This window comes from Ascaphus truei, chromosome 6 (assembly GCF_040206685.1).
Source record: "Ascaphus truei isolate aAscTru1 chromosome 6, aAscTru1.hap1, whole genome shotgun sequence".
Lineage (NCBI taxonomy): Eukaryota > Metazoa > Chordata > Amphibia > Anura > Ascaphidae > Ascaphus > Ascaphus truei.
This window is the reverse complement of record NC_134488.1, coordinates 92,469,640-92,487,838: the sequence shown is the minus strand read 5'-3', so window position 1 is coordinate 92,487,838 and position 18,199 is coordinate 92,469,640.

Here is an 18,199-nt window from a genome sequence, read left to right as displayed (position 1 = left end):
TGTTCACTTTAACAGACTTTAGTGAATATGCATATTATTATAACCCCTCAGATATCATTTGCATGTCGTTACCACTAACGATTATTACAGTTAACACTATGCTCTTTACGGGAGAGAAAACACGCCTTAACGTTATGTTATTGTCCTTTGAAGATGTTAGTTGTAACATAATGTTAGGTTAGGTTAACCCCAAGTTAAGGGATTTAACGGAGCTTTGTGGATCTAGGCCGAAGAAGTGTGTGAAGATTCAATGTCCACGTTTTTGCTAACATGTTTTCTGGTTTCCTTATGGCTTTGGAAGATTGATGCATCTTCCATAGCTTATTTCCCATTTTCCTTTTGTGACTTTCTTCCATTTCTCCTCAACTTATACTGAATTACTGTCATCTAGGGATCACTCTATTTAAAAACACAATTGTATGATGTAATGGGAAGGGTCTCATAATGTGGTGTAGCTAATGAGATATATTGGCTATAGCTCAGGCTATGTCCTCAATAGCAATACATGAACATAATCCCCACAAAAATTCACATCATTGATTTTTCATGAATATTTGCTTAGCTAGAAAACAGTTTATTCATATAAAGGCTTTCTTATTCCCTCAAAAACATATGAATAAAAATAAGTATTGTTTGCAGCACTCAAGAACAGACCTTTACACAGAATTCTGCTGCAGAAAGATTGCATTTTACTGGATCCAAAAATTCAAGAGTAACAAAAGGGTACAAAACATTTAGAAATGTCAGGAATAGACTTATGGCAATACATCTCAGTTCTAGAGCATGTGAGTTCCAGTAAAAAGTCCGCATAGTTCCTTACTGTGTCGGGTTGAGATGGAAAGTCCATAAAACTTTCACTGTATGGTATTACTAATGCCTAAGAGAAGGTGTGTTTGGACTGGGTCCAAATCGTCGGGTAGGGGGAAGCAACACAGGGATTGTTTGCACAATCTCTTCAACATCCAAAGGGTCAAAGCTAATCCATAACGCCAGAGAACCTGCATTTAAACCCTGACACTCATTAGCACAGTCGGGACCCCAGCCCCGGATGGAGGTTACTTTATCAGAGAAGTAGAGAGCAAAATCATCACACCAGGAATGTGAAAAGGCTTCACCAGACTGCAGATACAGCATGCTTGTTTGCCGATCCTTTCCATGGTGCGGAACTGCTGATCTGGTCTATGGTCCGTTGGCCTAATCTCATGTGACAGAAACTCTGACTTCTTACGAGTAATTGTGAGCTGGTATTTCATGACGTGTTTAATCAGTTTCAGCTTTAAGTGATAGATGATTTTATGCATTTCTAGCTCTGCGTTTTTGCTAAATAAGGCCAATGGATTATCATTTTCTGCTACTAATAACCTAACACACAAGGCCCATTCCTATAAGTGACACATTTTCCATTGTTTGGCAAAATCATTTCTTGCAAGAGTGTAAATAGGAAAGGAAAAAGGAAAGTAGGAAATCCATCACATTACCAAATTAATATGTTTTGTGATCATACAGTATAATGGTTTGATGGTGCTATCAAAAGGAACCCTTTTTTGGTTAACAATATTGCAGAATCTTTTGGGATTGCAGCATTGAACAAAGACCAACTTTTTTCTCTGGAATAACCAATAAGAATTGTGATTCATAAACAAGCTCAACCATTTGTGAAACAACTGATTTCTTTATCTGGCTAAAAATATAGAATTGCGGTCCATTATCTTATCATATATTTTGTTTTGATATATACTGCTGGTTCAATCAAGTAGTACATGTCAGTTGCAAAATTGTTAGCAGTGCACTTAGCTGATGCGATAAATTACTATTACTCAGTATACTTTGGGGAAATACAGAAGGAAATAACTCTAGATCTAGGTAAAGAAAGGAGAAAAGATGTTGTGTTGTCAGTCCATGGGCAATTACACTAAACAATTGGTTGATGAGGATCTGACTCAGACAGATGTCATCAGCGTGAATAATAAGGATACATAGTCAGCTAAATTCAGGAACCAGGGAGAAACCTACATGTACCTGTATTTATCGAGGACATTAGTATGACAGTAGAAAGAGTTCATAGTAGGGAAGCGACTAAGGTTCCTAAGGTTCCAGTAAACAAAATGAAGAAATACATCCAATGTGAATACCAGAAATATCCTCCTCATAAATTGCCTCAGCTTCCCAGCTCCTAATGTATACATATGTATATGATGCCTACAAAAGTGGCAGAGTTTATTTTATTGTACATATCTTTGGTATCAAGAGGTTCGCTATCTCCCAAAATACAGAATCTCCTTTCAATGGCAACAGAACTTAAATCTAATTAACAACTACTTGGTATGTTTCTCTGAGTTGATTAGGCAAACCCCTCCCTTAATTATTAGTCAAGTTAATTTGTTTAGAGTACTTAAGACAGCCTATTTTGGCTGTGCCAAATAGCTGTGTAATATCTTAAGTGTCACATACAAAGTGTCTGTGAAGTTAATTTGAAATTGGAGGTGAAGACTACAAGAAGATCTAGACTCTGCACAACAACAACAACTTTGCAATTGTGAGAACTTGACTTTCTAAATGCTGTGATTATTTGTACTCTTCATATCCTCCAATACCTGGGAAGTCTCTCCTCCTGCATCTCACTCCCTCCCTATTGTTTATTCTGATTACTGTTTCCTCACTCCTTTGTAAACATGTCTGTTCTCTCCAACTTCCCCACTCCCCTCCTATCCACATTTCTTCATTTCTTCATCTCTCCTACACCCCATCTATACCTGTGCTCATACACAGCACCATTATTTATACACTTCTCTTAACTTCTTTATCCCTTAATAAAAAGCACCACACAAATCCTCTATTCACACCCTCTATCTGCTCCTTCCTGCTGCTGAGGATATCTGCTAATCCTGAACCCTGACAAAAATACTCCTGCTCTCACCCACGCCTCCCTGCCATCTCTTCCCCTGCTAATGGTATTAACCTATCTGATTTAATACTAGCTAACCTTAAAACTCGCCCACAAATCAAGCATCCCAATAGCCTGCACTCATGGCTATTGTCCCACACCCACAGTCACTCCTACCATCCATTATGGCCAGGCACTGCCATCTACAGCACTTATTCCCTCATCTGCTGTCTCTGTGTCTCCCATCATACTACTTAGATTGTAAGCTCTTCGGGGCAGGGATTTCCTTTCCTATCTGATTTTACTGCGCTTATTATATTATTATATTTCCCTGTACTGTATTCTTTGTGAAGCGCTAAGAACACTTTTGGCATTATATAAATAAAGATATACATACATACAGGTGTAAATGTTTGCTGAAAGCTGTGCATCATTTTACCTTGTGATGTGCTGTTTGTATTACGGCAACATAAAAATAGTGCATGTTCCATCATAGACAGTCAATGGATTTGAAAATTATCCAGATGGATGCTAATTTATGTGGTATGATAAACATCAATAAACCTAAGTAATTGGAAAGACTATTGGAAAAGGGGACCGTGGGTTTTGTAAAAATTATATGTAAAGTACTAGAAAATAAATATCAGTAGCAGAACTTTGAGCTAATGTAGACAAAAGGGATCTGATTCGAGATCATTGCATCAAGTAGGAACCTATATTGTAAATCTTTGGGACTCTGGTTGAAAAAGGAGTTGAGGTTGCGGGGGATAATTGCTTGAATTTAAATATATGTATGAAGACAATGACATGTACAACATAGTACAGTAGTAAATTGTTAAGCAAATCTAGCATTAAATACATTAATACTTAAGTAAGGATGCCTAAAATAAATGATTCTAACTGAAAATATATCGATTTAATTTGCTGGGCAGGCAAAGATAAATAGAATAAAAAAGTAAAATATCTTTGGGCGGAAAACCCCTAATGAAAAATGTAGCGTTGCTAATCCATAAAGTGAGCTTCTGAATGGAGTAAAACCACAGGTGTTACAATCTACTTTATTAAAAACTTCTCTGTTCCGCATAACCTGATGTTAGTTTTCTGATCAATGTCTCATCATAAGCAATATTATTTTTGGGCCTGAGTAAAAAAAAGATATGGACCCTAGTATTTTTGCTAAACATTTAAGAAAGTCTTACATTCTTCCCTCTGCTCTCTCTCACGTTGGCGTTCAATATCGCAGTTACTGCTGCTCTTGGTACAGTATTATTGCTCCCAAAGAATTGCTATACCAGAAACATAAAGTTAACCCTTGATTTTCTCAAGAGTTAGGAACCGAAAGAGCTACCCTGCATTTGGCAGCAAAGAGACAGGCTAAAGATAAATTCCCCTCAAGCTTTGCGGATCTTAGACATATAAGGAAATATTGTTTCAAAGTCGTTATGGAGGCCAAAAAGCATTATTTGGCCTCACAGATTTAAAATTCCAGTAACAATTCGCAGAAACTATTCAAAGTCATTGACTCTTTGCTTGAGCCGGCCTGTTTAAATAAAACCTCAAGTCCTTTAGAAATTCCACCACAAACTTTTAAGCATGATTCTCTTCCAAAGTCTCAAAAATTTGTAATTAAATTTCAGGCGCACAACTGTCAATACACAAGTCTGATATTTCCACAGTGGAACCGACTAAAACTAGGTGGGGCACCTTCCAATCAATCACTATGGAAAAAATCCTTAGCACGGACAGAGGGATCAAACCATCTAGCTTTCCAGGGGACCCTTGTCCTGCCTAGTTAATAAAGAAAGCGGTGATAGAACTGGCCCCTTTCATTCCTGACATTGCAAACCTCTCATTATCTTCAGGCTTTTTTATCAACCTTACTAAAGGAAGCATTTATCTCACCTCTATTAAAGAAATCGATCCACTGAACATGGATAACTACTGACCAGTTTCTAGTATTCCATTGTTAGCTAAAATCATTGAGAAACTAGCCCTAGAACAGCTACATGTGGAAAAGGTGGGGAGTAAACCCCGAATGTCCTGTGCTCTAACTGATGCAAATGTTCGTTTGTGTTGGGTAATATGCTGCTTCTATATATAGAAGATGTAGGCAATGGTGTTGCAGAATAAAGAGATGAATGGATAAAGTCCAGAAGGGGGTGGGGGGAGGTATGGATGCTATAAAACCACGGTGGGGGGGCCCAATTGGCAGGATATAGATAGAGGCAGGAGAAAAAGCCCTGTTGGGAGCCTTTCTCATGAACTCACGGCAGTCTATATCTGCTGCCCTTACCCGACCTGGTCACCTCGCCGCTCGTCTTTCCTCGCTGTCCCCACTTCACGAATATCCCACAGGGTGGACGTCGTCTGGCAAGCTCTCAGGGACAGGAATCCACCGTCTGAGATCGTCTTCTTGCCTCTCACCGCTCCACGGGTGCTCCGTGCGGAGTATGGCGTTCTCCCCCTGCCGCTCCAGGCAGGTCCCAGCAGGCCGTGCGCTCCGGCGCTGCTGACGCTCGGGAACTGACGTCAGACGTTGGGAGGGATAGTAAAATTCCCTGCAACAAGATTGCCGGCGTGCTCCAGCCGATTAGGTAGAAATAGCGATGTAGAATGGTGGCGGTCACTGCAGAAACGGAGCTCAGTCAGGATACCATAAAATCAGCTTTATTTCAGGGTGCTGCACATTACAGAGAGACCAGAGATGGTCTCTCTGTAATGTGCAGCACCCTGAAATAAAGCTGATTTTATGGTATCCTGACTGAGCTCCGTTTCTGCAGTGACCGCCACCATTCTACATCGCTATTTCTAGAACAGCTACAGTAGATAACCACCTAACCAGATTTAATCTGTTAGACTCCCACCAATCTGGATTTCAAAAACATTACAGCACTGAGACGACCGAGAGGTGTCACTGACTTCCTGCTCGGCACTGTAGACAAAGGGGGTGCCGCTGCTCTGATCCTTGTCAACCCGAGCGCGGCTTTCAATACAATCAATCACACTCTTTTGCTGACAAGATTGAAATTGGATGTTGGGTTGAGAGGTAACGTGCTGGACTGGTTCCAGTCCTTTTGTAGTGACTGTAGTCAGAAAATTACCTTCAAAGAGAATTTTTCAAACACAATCCCGCTGATTTGTGGCATCCCTCAGCGATCTGCCATCTCCCCGGTTCTATTCAATATACAACTCAACCCTGTTATAACGCGGTGCTTGGGGTCCAAAGAATCACATTGCGAAAAAAGCGGATCGCGTTAGAAGTAATGTACAATAAAGTTTATAAGACACCAATAATTGTGTTGTAAAGTATACATAAATATGAAAATTGGAAGCCGCACTTACATCGCGTTATAAGCGGATTTACGTTGTAACGGATCGCGTTATAACGGGGTTGAGCTGTATATGTTAAAACACCAGTACACGGATGATATCCAATGGATGTCGGACATCTCCAACGATCCTATCATCACAGTGACTGGTGTGAATAATTGCTTTAGTGACATCTCTAATTGGATGGCATTGAACTGGCTACAACTTAATTCCTCTAAATCCGAGCTGCTCCTTATAGGCTCTTGTAACAGGGACGTATCCCTGTTTAAATAAAGCTGCCTCAGAGCTCTGAATCCAGGAGGGAGCTGGTTAATTGCAGCTGCTCAATTAACCAGGCTCCACCTGGATAATCAGAGCTCTAGAAAAGCCTCCTGTAAGAAACAGAGAGAGAGATTCCTTAGCACACAACTGTGCTGACAAAGGAGAGGAAAGACCAGACTGATATTCCTGGGAGCGGCTGGATTACAAAGCCTGCAGCTGGAGAACCGGAAATGCCGGACCAGCACGGCCAGATAAGACTTTCTTATATATTGCTTCCTGAGAAATATATTATATGTTTTTGGAACTGGGAACTGGCCTACCCAGCCAGTCGCACATATTTAGGGCACATACTGTTTAGTTATTCTCCAAAGTGGAGTAGGTGTTTGTTTATTTTGTTTTTTTCATGCTGTACAGAGTTTAAAGGAACAGGCTCAATAAAGCCAAGTTTTAATTTCACCCTAATCGGCCACCATTAGTATACCTCTGCACATATCTCTTACAGCCCTAAAGCACAAACAGATGCAATGAGTAATGCCTTCCATGATCTAAAAATCAAAACCTCTGCCATTCCAAGGAAAGAGAAGGTGAGAATCCTTGGAGCTATTTTTAACAAAAACATCACTGATCAGCCTCGTTTTGCAGCTATTGTGCCAGCTGTCACTTCCAAATCCATCGGTTGAGACAAAAGCGTTTCTCTTGAAAAAACAATCTACAGATATTAGCACGGGCCTTGGTCCTCTCCAGACTGAATTTTGCAAATTCTCTGCTGATGGGTCTCTAAAAACATAAAATAAAAGCCCTGCAGTTGATGCAAAATGCTACTGCCTGTCTTAGACCACATTTCAGCAGTATTACAAGATCTGCACTGGCTCCCGGAAGAGCAAAAGGTTAATTTTAAGATCTTGACGATTACATTTAAGGCTATCCATATACTAGCTCCCCCTTACCTTCCGAACTGCCTAATCAGTAACACCCCAAATTGGGCTCTCAGATCTGCCATCGCCCCTCAACTGATTGAGCCTCGGTTTAAGGTCAATAGCTTTTTCAAGAACTACCCCGAGACTGTGGAATAAGCTTCCAGCAGCATTAAGAATTCTGAAGCTTTGCTTCGATTCAGAAAGGAATTCAAAACCTTCCATTTTAAACAAAACATGGAAAACAGACCCCAATACCCCGGCAGTCAGCTTTACTGCTCCCGTTCATGTTTCCCGTACTCTGTTGGTCTTCCTCATCGTTCCCCCATGTATTGTATTGTATGTCTTTATTTATATAGCGCCATTAGTGTACATAGCGCTTCACAGTAGTAATACATGTGGTAATCAAATAAATAACAGATAATATAAATAACAGATCATGGGAATAAGTGCTTTAGACATAAAAGTAACATTTCGGAAGAGGAGTCCCTGCCCCGAGGAGCTTACAGTCTAATTGGTAGGTAGGGAGAACGTACAGAGACAGTAGGAAGGAGTTCTGGTAAGTGCGTCTGCAGGGGGCCAAGCATTATGTATCGTGTTTAGAATATCCACAGTGCTATTCATATGCTTCATTAAGCAAGTGTGTCTTAAGGTGGGTCTTAAAGGTGGATAGAGAGGGTGCTAGTCGGGTTCTGAGGGGAAGGGCATTCCAGTGGTGTGGGGCAGTCAGTGAAAAAGGTTTAAGGCGGGAGAGGGCTTTAGATACAAAGGGGGTAGAAAGAAGACACCCATGGTTTTTTCCAGTAGGTCCGGGTCAAACGCCTGGGAGGGGTGTCCTCCCTAAGTTCCTACACACGCTCTAGTTTCTTGGTGAGTAGCGCGTTAGAAAAAAAATCTAAATAAATCCTTTTCATTCTTACTTTTGTAATTACCCATATGATGTGTTCTATTCTGAGCTCCCATGATGATGATTAACTGACTGCTGATGTGTACTAACTTTGTCAGCCAATTCTGTGCTTGGAGCCTTAACCCTTTTACATGGACGTACATATAGTGAATCAGATCTTGGCAGATGTGTTTCAGAAACTGTGTGTAATTTCTCAGAAAAATCATGTCATTTCAGAGGTATAGATATAATAACACTGACCTCTGCCATCATATCTCAAATCGTGTTGTCTACAACTGGAAATTCAATGTGTTTATATTATCCTTCTAAAACCTTACAGTCTTTCTAGATGTGATTCTGAGTCAACAACTCTGGGGAAGCTACAGCACCAACACATAAGAAATATTGGCTAATAAAGCACTTTTTGACTTTTCAACATTAATACTGCTCAGCGAGCTCAGCGCTATCGGGGACGCAGCCTTAAGTAAATTAGGCTTCTTTGCTTCTTACATGGCACCAGTGGCATAGCTAGATATGCACGGTTCCCTGGGCAAAACATTTTTCAGGGCCCCATTAATATTAATACTGACTGCAATTTTTTTCTCCCTCCCCCATCCTGTCCTTGATCTCTGTCTCATAATCCCTCCTCATCTATCACCATCCCTCGTCCTCATCATCTCAGCATCAATAATTTACCTGTATTTACTGTACAACAGTTTACAAATAGTCTTATCACAAAACTGATTACGTACGCATTGCAAAGATAATTCATAACATTTTTTTACTATGGAAACATTAAATGTAACAACAAAAAACAACAACACACAAATGAACAAAGATGCCTTTGCCCTCATTTCATGTTGGTCCCTATGAGCAGGGATTGCCCCTTTAGGCATTGTCCCCGCTGGCGCTGAGCACGCTCATGCTTGGAGAGCTCTCCAAGCATGAGCGCGGGTGTCCTTTAAATTTTCGCAAGAGCTCGTGAGGGGGGGGGGGGGGCGGGGTGGACAATGCAGGGGAAGCTGAGCGCGCTTGTAAGTATGGAAAATTTGTTTATGTAAGCGCAGAGCACCGGTGAGCATGTGTGCCCGCGTATACGCGGGTGCGCATCGCGTGAGCGGGGACTTGCATATATATGTATCCCCAAAGGTGACTAGCGCAATGATATCCTGGCATTCTCCTAAAAAATAATAGGTTGATAAATGTAAACGGACGTTAAGCCTTACTCATGTGCAAATCATATGGTAATGAGCAGTTTTCCTAACTACGAAGATCCTCAGACTTCCGTTCATGTTAGCACATGATAATAACACTACGATATTCAGCACCTTCCAAAAGCTGCCCTTACTCACATCCAAACCCTGATTATCATCGAGCTGTTTCTTGGAATAGCCTAAAAGCAATGTAATGAGTATAAGCAGTGTTCGACAAACCTATACATTTGCACGCCCCGGGCGAGTGGATTTAACATCGTGGCGAGCTCCTATTGGCCCAAGCAGCACACGTGTGGTACTAGGTGGCGAGTAGATTTTTTTGTTCGGCGAGTAGATTTTTTGGTGATTTGTCGACCACTGAGTATAAGACTTAACCCTTTCACTACAAAAAGTTGCATGTGCCATACATAGATATATATTAGGGATCATATACATGTCTGAAACACATCATAAACTATATTATGGTTTTTAGTGATTAAAGTGATATGTTTGCGTGAACTAATATGGTATAATGTAATAATCACTGTATTAAGTATGGGTGAACAATAATGTTCATCCATACTGTACATACCTCAACAATATACATTCATATTTAATTTTTATTCATGTACACTTAAAATAAATGAAGTAAGGACATTGTTCATTTATTTTAATTGTAAATTAATAAAAATGAAATATTAATTTATATATACTTTACACAGCCATTGTTACACGAAAGACCATATCATTAATTGAAAAAGTTAATAAGTGTAAAAATGATACATGATACTGTTGCGGCAGCTTTTATTCTAACAAATCACCGGTTTGTCCCTGGCTGGTTCCTGGAATACGACGCTGTTCACCTGGCGCATGCTGCGTTCACCTTGCCTTCTTAGCCACGGGTCATGCCCGGCTGATGCGTTTATTGATAATGGTTCGGATTTTAATAGGCTGCAATGCTTCGCGTGTCCGCCAGATGGCAGAAATTCATGCATTGTAATGTGCCGAATCAGTAATGTGTCGGCTTGCAGGTGTTTCGTTTAAAAAAAGATACTGTACCACAGTGTGCTATTGTAACTTGGCCTTGGCCTTGAGACTGAAGGAAGAGTTGCAAAAATGTATCAATTTAGGCTTTTCATATTAAAGAAAGACAAAGACCAGTTTCAGTTTCTGTTACACTATTCTCCAGAGACCCACCATGAGTGTTCAAGTGCAGCCCCCTTTCCAAAAACCCGACAGAAGTTATTCGTATTTGATATGGGCCGCGATTAATGCAACAGATGATAAGATGGCAACAGTTGCTCAAATTTATCAGTATTTTATCGAAAACTATGACTTTTACAAATTTTCGCCAACTCCTCATACGTGGAAGCGTGCAGTAAGGAAAAGGTTATGTAGCAACCCCTGTTTTCACCGTATTGAGCCCCAATTTGTTGTAGGGTATTGGTGTGTGTCACTGGATTTTTCCCGTATCTATGGTCATGGAGGCGGCAAAAGGCGAAGGGTCATGTTAAAACCAACTAAGAAGCGACAGTCGCTGCCAAGCAATGCACCAGCACCAGCACCGGCTTCCAATGACGGTCCCACTGTCAGTGACAACCCTGAGCCTGAGTCGGATTTCGCGTGCAGATTTGATGAAGCTTGCATGTACCTAAGCGATTTCCAGCCTACAGGTGGACTAGTCCCGCTGCAAACTATCGACGTGGATGATGAAGAAAGCTGGACTGGCAGTGGACCGGCGCCGGCGCCAGCTGAATGGGAAATTCTATGGTGAGTACTGTATTGTTGCCGTATTATTTTGGTGGGGCTGGCTGGGTACTTCTTTAGGGGGCTGACCATTATTGTACATTAAAACTTTTCTTTTTGTTTTTCCTCAGAAAAGAAAATGGCTAATGGGGGGATTTCGATGGATAATATTGTACTGTATGCTGATGTTTTCCGGCCGTACAGTATATTGTGTAATAAACCCGAATAAATAAAACTATGCATTTATTCTACATGTTCAGTATCGTTTCATTATGTGTCTTCTACAGTATACTGTACAGTGGTATACAGTGCCTAACATCTATGGGCAAAAAGAATTTTATTTCTAGGTGCCCTAGAACAGAAGTTCCCACGCCAATTGCCCATGAACTTGACCGCGGCCCTAAGTAGTTCCCACGCCAATTGCGCGAATATAATGTAAAATAATCCGTTCTGTGGGTCTGAGCGGGTTGAAATTCGCCTGGCCCTCATGCGGGATGACCCTTGCCATAGTGGCAAAATATCAGCCTTGCATGACCCCCGGAACCGGAGATACCAAAAGACAGTTTAAAAGCACATTACCAAAGTGGCTTTTTTTCTGCCATGCAAGTCAATGGCAGAAACCTGAACTTTAACATTACCCTAACTCCGTTCTGTTGCCATGAGAGGGTCGCAATTTTCCATGCAATCCTGCCACAACTAGGACTACATGGTGACCGAATCTGAGACCTCTAGGTCGAACAGAAACGGAGTTGTGGTTTCCAGGTTTCTGCTCATTCTGACTTAGCCGGTTCAAAGCTTTCTCCGCCATTACGCCATCCGCCATTACGCTCAATGGTAGGACCCTCCTCGCCGGCGTGACCCTTTCTCGCCGCCATTACTGCTCGGACCCTGTTGGGGTCAGTGAGGGGGTTCCTAACATCTAGGGGCAAAATTTTATTTCTAGGTGCATTAGAACAGAAGTTCCCATGCCAATTAACCTAGTTCCCACACCAATTGCGCGCTCATTGCTCTTTTTTTACAATGTTGCCGATCTTGCGGCTTTGCGGTCAGGCAGTAAAAAAAACAGTGCAGCAAGCCTCTACATTTGTTACACTGTCAAAGGAGCAAATGGAAACAATGTGAGGCAATTCAACATGTTCTTTTATTGGTGGAGTCAGTACAAAAACATTTATTTACAAATACTGTACAATGTTGAAACATTTAAAGTGCACAGCAATTCTAACCATCAACACACAATAATACATACTGCAGCCTTTATTAAATTCTTCTGCCACAAAACATTTTTGGTGCATGGGGCAAAGGGAGTTCAAGTGACTTGCTTTTTATGTACTGTATTTGGGGGTTGTCTTTGGGGGTTTATTCATTAAATTATTATGATGAACTGCCTTTTGAAATTACAGTGCTGTTAACTATTTCAGCCACACACCTCCAGAGTTTTTAATCCCTCCCTAGCCAAGCGTCAATCGGCTGATTCACCCTATCCTACCAACCCCCTCTCTCCACTGGGTCGTTAATCTTCTACATATTGCCATTGTGTTCTTAATCCGCCCATAGCCGAGCTACAAACACTCAGTACGCCTGCGTCTAATCACACCATCCCCCTCCCCCAACCCTTAGAGGCCTGTTGTTTTAATGGTAACGCTTTGGAAAATCCCCTCTCGAATTTGAAATGTAAATCTGATGTGCACAGCACTGTGAGAATTGAGAGTAAACTGATACTGTATTTCATCAGGGTGTGAAAACATTTGTCAGTCAGTATGGTTTACAGTCACATGTTTTAAATACAATACAGTACATTCTTTAATATCTTTAAAATAAAAATATGTAAATATATAAGTATAATGTTACATAATCCGTTCTGTGGGTCTGAGCGAGTTAAAATTTTCCTGGTCCTCATGCGGGAGGACCCTTGCCATAGTGGCAAAATATCAGCCTTGACTTAGCCGGTTCAAAGCTTTCTCCGCCATTACGCTCAATGGTAGGACCCTCCTCGCCGGCGTGACCCTTTCTCGTCGCCATTACTGCTCGGACCCTGTTGGGGTCAAGTGAGGGGGTTCCTAACATCTAGGGGCAAAATGAATTTTATTTCTAGGTGCCCTAGAACAAAAGTTCCCACGCCAATTGCGCGCTCATTGCTCTTTTTTTACAATGTTGCCGATCTTGCGGCTTTGCGGTCAGGCAGTAAAAAAACAGTGCAGCATAATTTTATTTCTAGGTGCCCTAGAACAGAAGTTCCCACGCCAATTGACCTAGTTCCCACGCCAATTGCCCTAGTTCCCACGCCAATTGCGCGACCAGGCAGTAAAAAAACAGTGCAGCAAGCCTCGACATTTGTTACTCTGTATTTTGTTATACGGTACTATCAAAGGAGCAAATGGAAACAATGCACAGTACAGTAAGACAAATCAACATGTTCTTTTATTGGTGCAGTCAGTTCAAAAACATTTATTTACAAATACAGTACAATGTTGAAGCATTTTAAGTAACATCTCCTTTATTAAAGAAACCCAGTACTGTATACAGTACAGTACAGTGGGATGGTGCGCAACACTGTCAGTCAGACCTGCACCAGTTCAGACCTAGAGGGCAGCAAACAGGGCAGGTTTTCAGAGCAACATTGAAAACCGTGCCTGTTTACGGCCCTCAGGGACTGGAGTTGTGCATTTCCTGTGTAAAAAAACACACAACAACATCTCCTTTGTTTAAGTACAGCAGGTACTGTAGGGCAAAACATGTACAGTACAATACAGTTCAGCACAACAGTATGGTCTCACTGAAAGTCCTCCACGTTGTCCATCCATGGCCGATTCCTTGCATGGCGCAAAACGCCATTAATGCAGTCTCGAACGCCTTTCATTACAGGATCTGTAACTGCATAAAAGCGCCACATTTCTTCCACAATGTTTTTCCTTAAATTGACAGGAAGCGCCTTTTTAACACGATTTCCTTTGTAGTTCACTTTGAACACCCACTTGCAGTACAACGTGTAGGGGACATGGTGCTTAAAAATGATCAAGGCATACTTGTGGGGTACACCAGCACTCATCACCCTATACTTCTCCCTGAGCCCCGGTGGCAGATCGTACAGGGTGATGTCGGGCACTGTTTCGATGCGAGCGGGTGTAGGTCTTTTGGGAACGGGTGTGCTTGTGGCGACGGGCGATGGTAGGTTGTCTGGGAGGAAGCTTTCCTCCGGTCGTGGTCACCGTGTTGTCTCCTGGCGTGGTCTTGACGGGGTTGTCATGTCCTTCTCAACGGCATACATGTACACTACATCTTCTGGTGGAGGGGGGCGCTTGGTGATGGAAGGGGGTCGAAGGTCCCATTCATCACATCCATGTCACCCCCCTGCTCCGGCGTCAGGGAAACAGGGGCATTAGCACCGAGCAAATAATGTATGCCCGCAATGTCAGCCTCTATCTTCTCCATCCGTTGATCCATCCGTTGCTCCATTTGTAGCATCCGTTGCTCCACATTTAGCATTGTCTCCAGAAGCAGATCTATCTTTGCCAGCACAATAGAATTCCCGGGGAGATCCACACTTATCCCATTCAGCATCCGGTCTAAAAAGCTGCTTCTTGTGCATGGCGTCTGGACATCTGGGGGGATGGGTGCAACGGAGGATGAGATGGGGGTTCCATGGACAGAAGCGGCATCGATTGAGGGTGGAGGAGGTGACCTGTGGATACCCAGTAGAGGAGAAGCGGCAGCGTCGTCGAAAAGGGATGGAGAAGGTGACCTTTGGATTTCCGGGCGAGAAGCAGAGTCGTCTAAGAGCAAAGGAGAAAGTGAGGTGGCAGCGTCGTCAGATGGAACCGGAGAAGATGGGGGTGGAGAAGACGGGATGAAGATTTCTGGGACAGCTACAGCAGAGTCGTCGAAGCATATGTGAGGAAGTGGTCTGCGGATTCGATGGGTTGGCTGCCATTCGTTTTGTGTCGAGAGTACATCACCGTATATCTTCTTCACATAATGAGGCTTACGTCTAAGAAAACCCTTAACCTTTGGGGTCAGCAGAAGGTTTTCTTTATTGGCCTTAGCCTGTCGCTTTGCCCTTGGTGTGGAAACGGCAACCGCCTTTCGCTTTTTCAGCATGACAGGCACGGCAGAGGTGAGTGGGTTCTTGCGTCCATAGAAACGGGGATGCTCCATGGAAGCAGGTGGCACAATGCAGTGCAGTATCTGGACAAGGGCAAGTTCAGATAAAGATCATGGAGTGGTGGGCTATGCAAAGTGTTTGACCTTTTATGCATTGCGACCAGGTACAGGTGTTGAAAGTGGGCGTACTCTAATGTGAGTCATTACCGTATAAATACACCATCCATTTTGTGTATTGACTGCACATAGAATACACATCGACTAAACATCGAATATACATTCTTGTGTTTGTATTTCTGTCTACTCGCAGCAATGCCTGTTAAAAAGATTTCAAAGGAGCTCAGCATGCGAATTAAGGACATGTACACGAGCGGACACCGAATTGCTGCTATCCAGGGCTGGCTACCTACTTCTGACCTCGTTGTGCCATCAAGCACCGTGTGCTATCATGCATACGGAAAAAACAGAGACCGCAAAAAGGCACCAAGAGTAACTAACGCGTAAGTATATTTATAAAACTTAACAAAAAAAATATAGAAAACTGTACTGTACATCTACAGTACAGTTCTGTATCTACTGTAATACTGTTGTTATTTCTGTTGATTTATATTACAACATACAGTAGTTTGTCTATTTATATTTATAGTGCAGCAGTATACATTTTTTATATATTTCAATTAATCTTACAACGGTATATATAGAATGTATATTTATATTTATATTACAACAGTATATTTAATTTGTATATTTATATTTATAGTACAACAGTATATATATTTTGTCTATTTATATTTATAGTACAGCAGTATACATTTTTTGTATATTTCAATTAATCTTACAACGGTATATATAGGATATATTTATATTTATATTACAACAGTATATTTAATTTGTATATTTATATTTATAGTACAACAGTATATATATTTTGTCTATTTATATTTATAGTACAGCAGTATAAATTTTTTGTATATTTCAATTAATCTTACAACGGTATATATAGGATGTATATTTATATTTATATTACAACAGTATATTTAATTTGTATATTTATATTTATAGTACAACAGTATATATATTTTGTCTATTTATATTTATAGTACAGCAGTATGCATTTTTTGTATATTTCAATTAATCTTACAACGGTATATATAGGATGTACATAGTAGGATATACATAGGATGTACATAGGATGTATATTTATATACATTTATATACATTTTATATTGCTGCATATTAATAAAACAATATAATTTCTTTACATTTCTTTACATTGTAGGGAGACAACTGTTCTGGTGGACAAAATAAGTGAGGAGAATGATGAGACGAGTGCATTAAGGGTTAAAAACACTCTGCAGGAAAAGCACAATCTGACTGTATCCGAGAGCAGCATAAAGAAGATGAGACGCAGCATTGGATGGAAATATGGACGTGTGAGGTTAGTACTGGACAGTACAGGAGGTAAAAGTGTTGTTTCGCAAACTGTACTGCACTGTGCCGCAATTTTTTTTTATTCCTTGTCATTACAGAGTGTATTCCATGTTACGGGACGCAAACAAAATCAAAAGAGTGCTCCAGGCCCAGGCATGGATCGACAGCGGGGAGACTTTCCAGGATTGCATCTTCACTGATGAGTCTACTGTGTCGCTGGAGAGATTTGCAAGATTTGCGTTCCACAAAAAAGGCTGCATATCTTTGAAGCCGCGGCCAAAACACCCTGTGGGGTGCCATCTCTAGGCGTGGACCGGGATGCATTGTCATCTTTGAAGGTAAAATGTATCAAATATAATGTCGCCTAATGCACTGTACTTGACTAGTGTTGCCTTACCGTATGCACTGTATTGTACTATTGTGCAGTTTTTTGAGCACTTTTCTTTTCTTGCTATAGGAACCATGAATAAAACTTTCTTCCAAGACACATTGTGCCCGAGATCATCACACGCGACTTCCCCAATTGCCACCGCTTCTACCAGGACAACGATCCCAAGCACACCGCGTCAATGGCGCATATCCTTGAGCGCGGCATCAACTGGGTGAAGACGCCAGCGGAGTAAGTGCAGTAGACTGTGTCCCATTTTTGTTCCCCACTGTTTTTAGCTCTTAAACCAATTGTCCTTTCTTTCCAATGACAGGTCGCCAGACTTCAATCGGATCGAAATGGCCTGGCATCAGCTGAAGGACCATATCCGGAAAGTGATGAAACCATCCAAAAAGGACGAGTTGTTGAAAGGCATAATGAGTTTTTGGAATGATGTACTCACCGTGGAACACTGCAATAAATATATAGACCATATTGCCACTGTGTTGCCCATTGTCATCGCGCGTAATGGGCAAGCATCAGGAAAGTAGTACTGTGCTGTAGTATTGTAAGTACAGTATGATACAGGTAAGTATGGCACAGATTTTTTCTTTCCTGATAGTAAGAGTATACAGTAGTTAGTTTTTTCTTTACAGAGAGAGCAGCACCAGCCATCAGGTTACAGTACATAGAATTTAACAGTAGTCAGTCAGATTATACAGTAGTTCCAGTACAGTATACAGTAGACTAGTTTGACAGTACTACAGTAACTGCCTACTAACTGCTCCATTTTTTTCTTTCCAGAGAAAGCTGCACCAGCTACCTACAGTAGTTCTGCCATAATACAGTACAGTACAGTACAGTACAGTAACTGCACTAATTTTTGGTTTTCTTGTCGTTCCAGGAAAAAGGGTTGCCTAGGGGGAGATGGGGGCATTGTGTCCAGTCTAATCTGCTTGTACAGTCAAATGTACAGTATGTAAACAGCAGTAATGATGTACACAAAACCTCTCCTCTCTCAATGAACTACTGTACTGCAGACAGAATGAGGAAAAGATAAAGACGGGAAAAATAATTTTACTATACAGT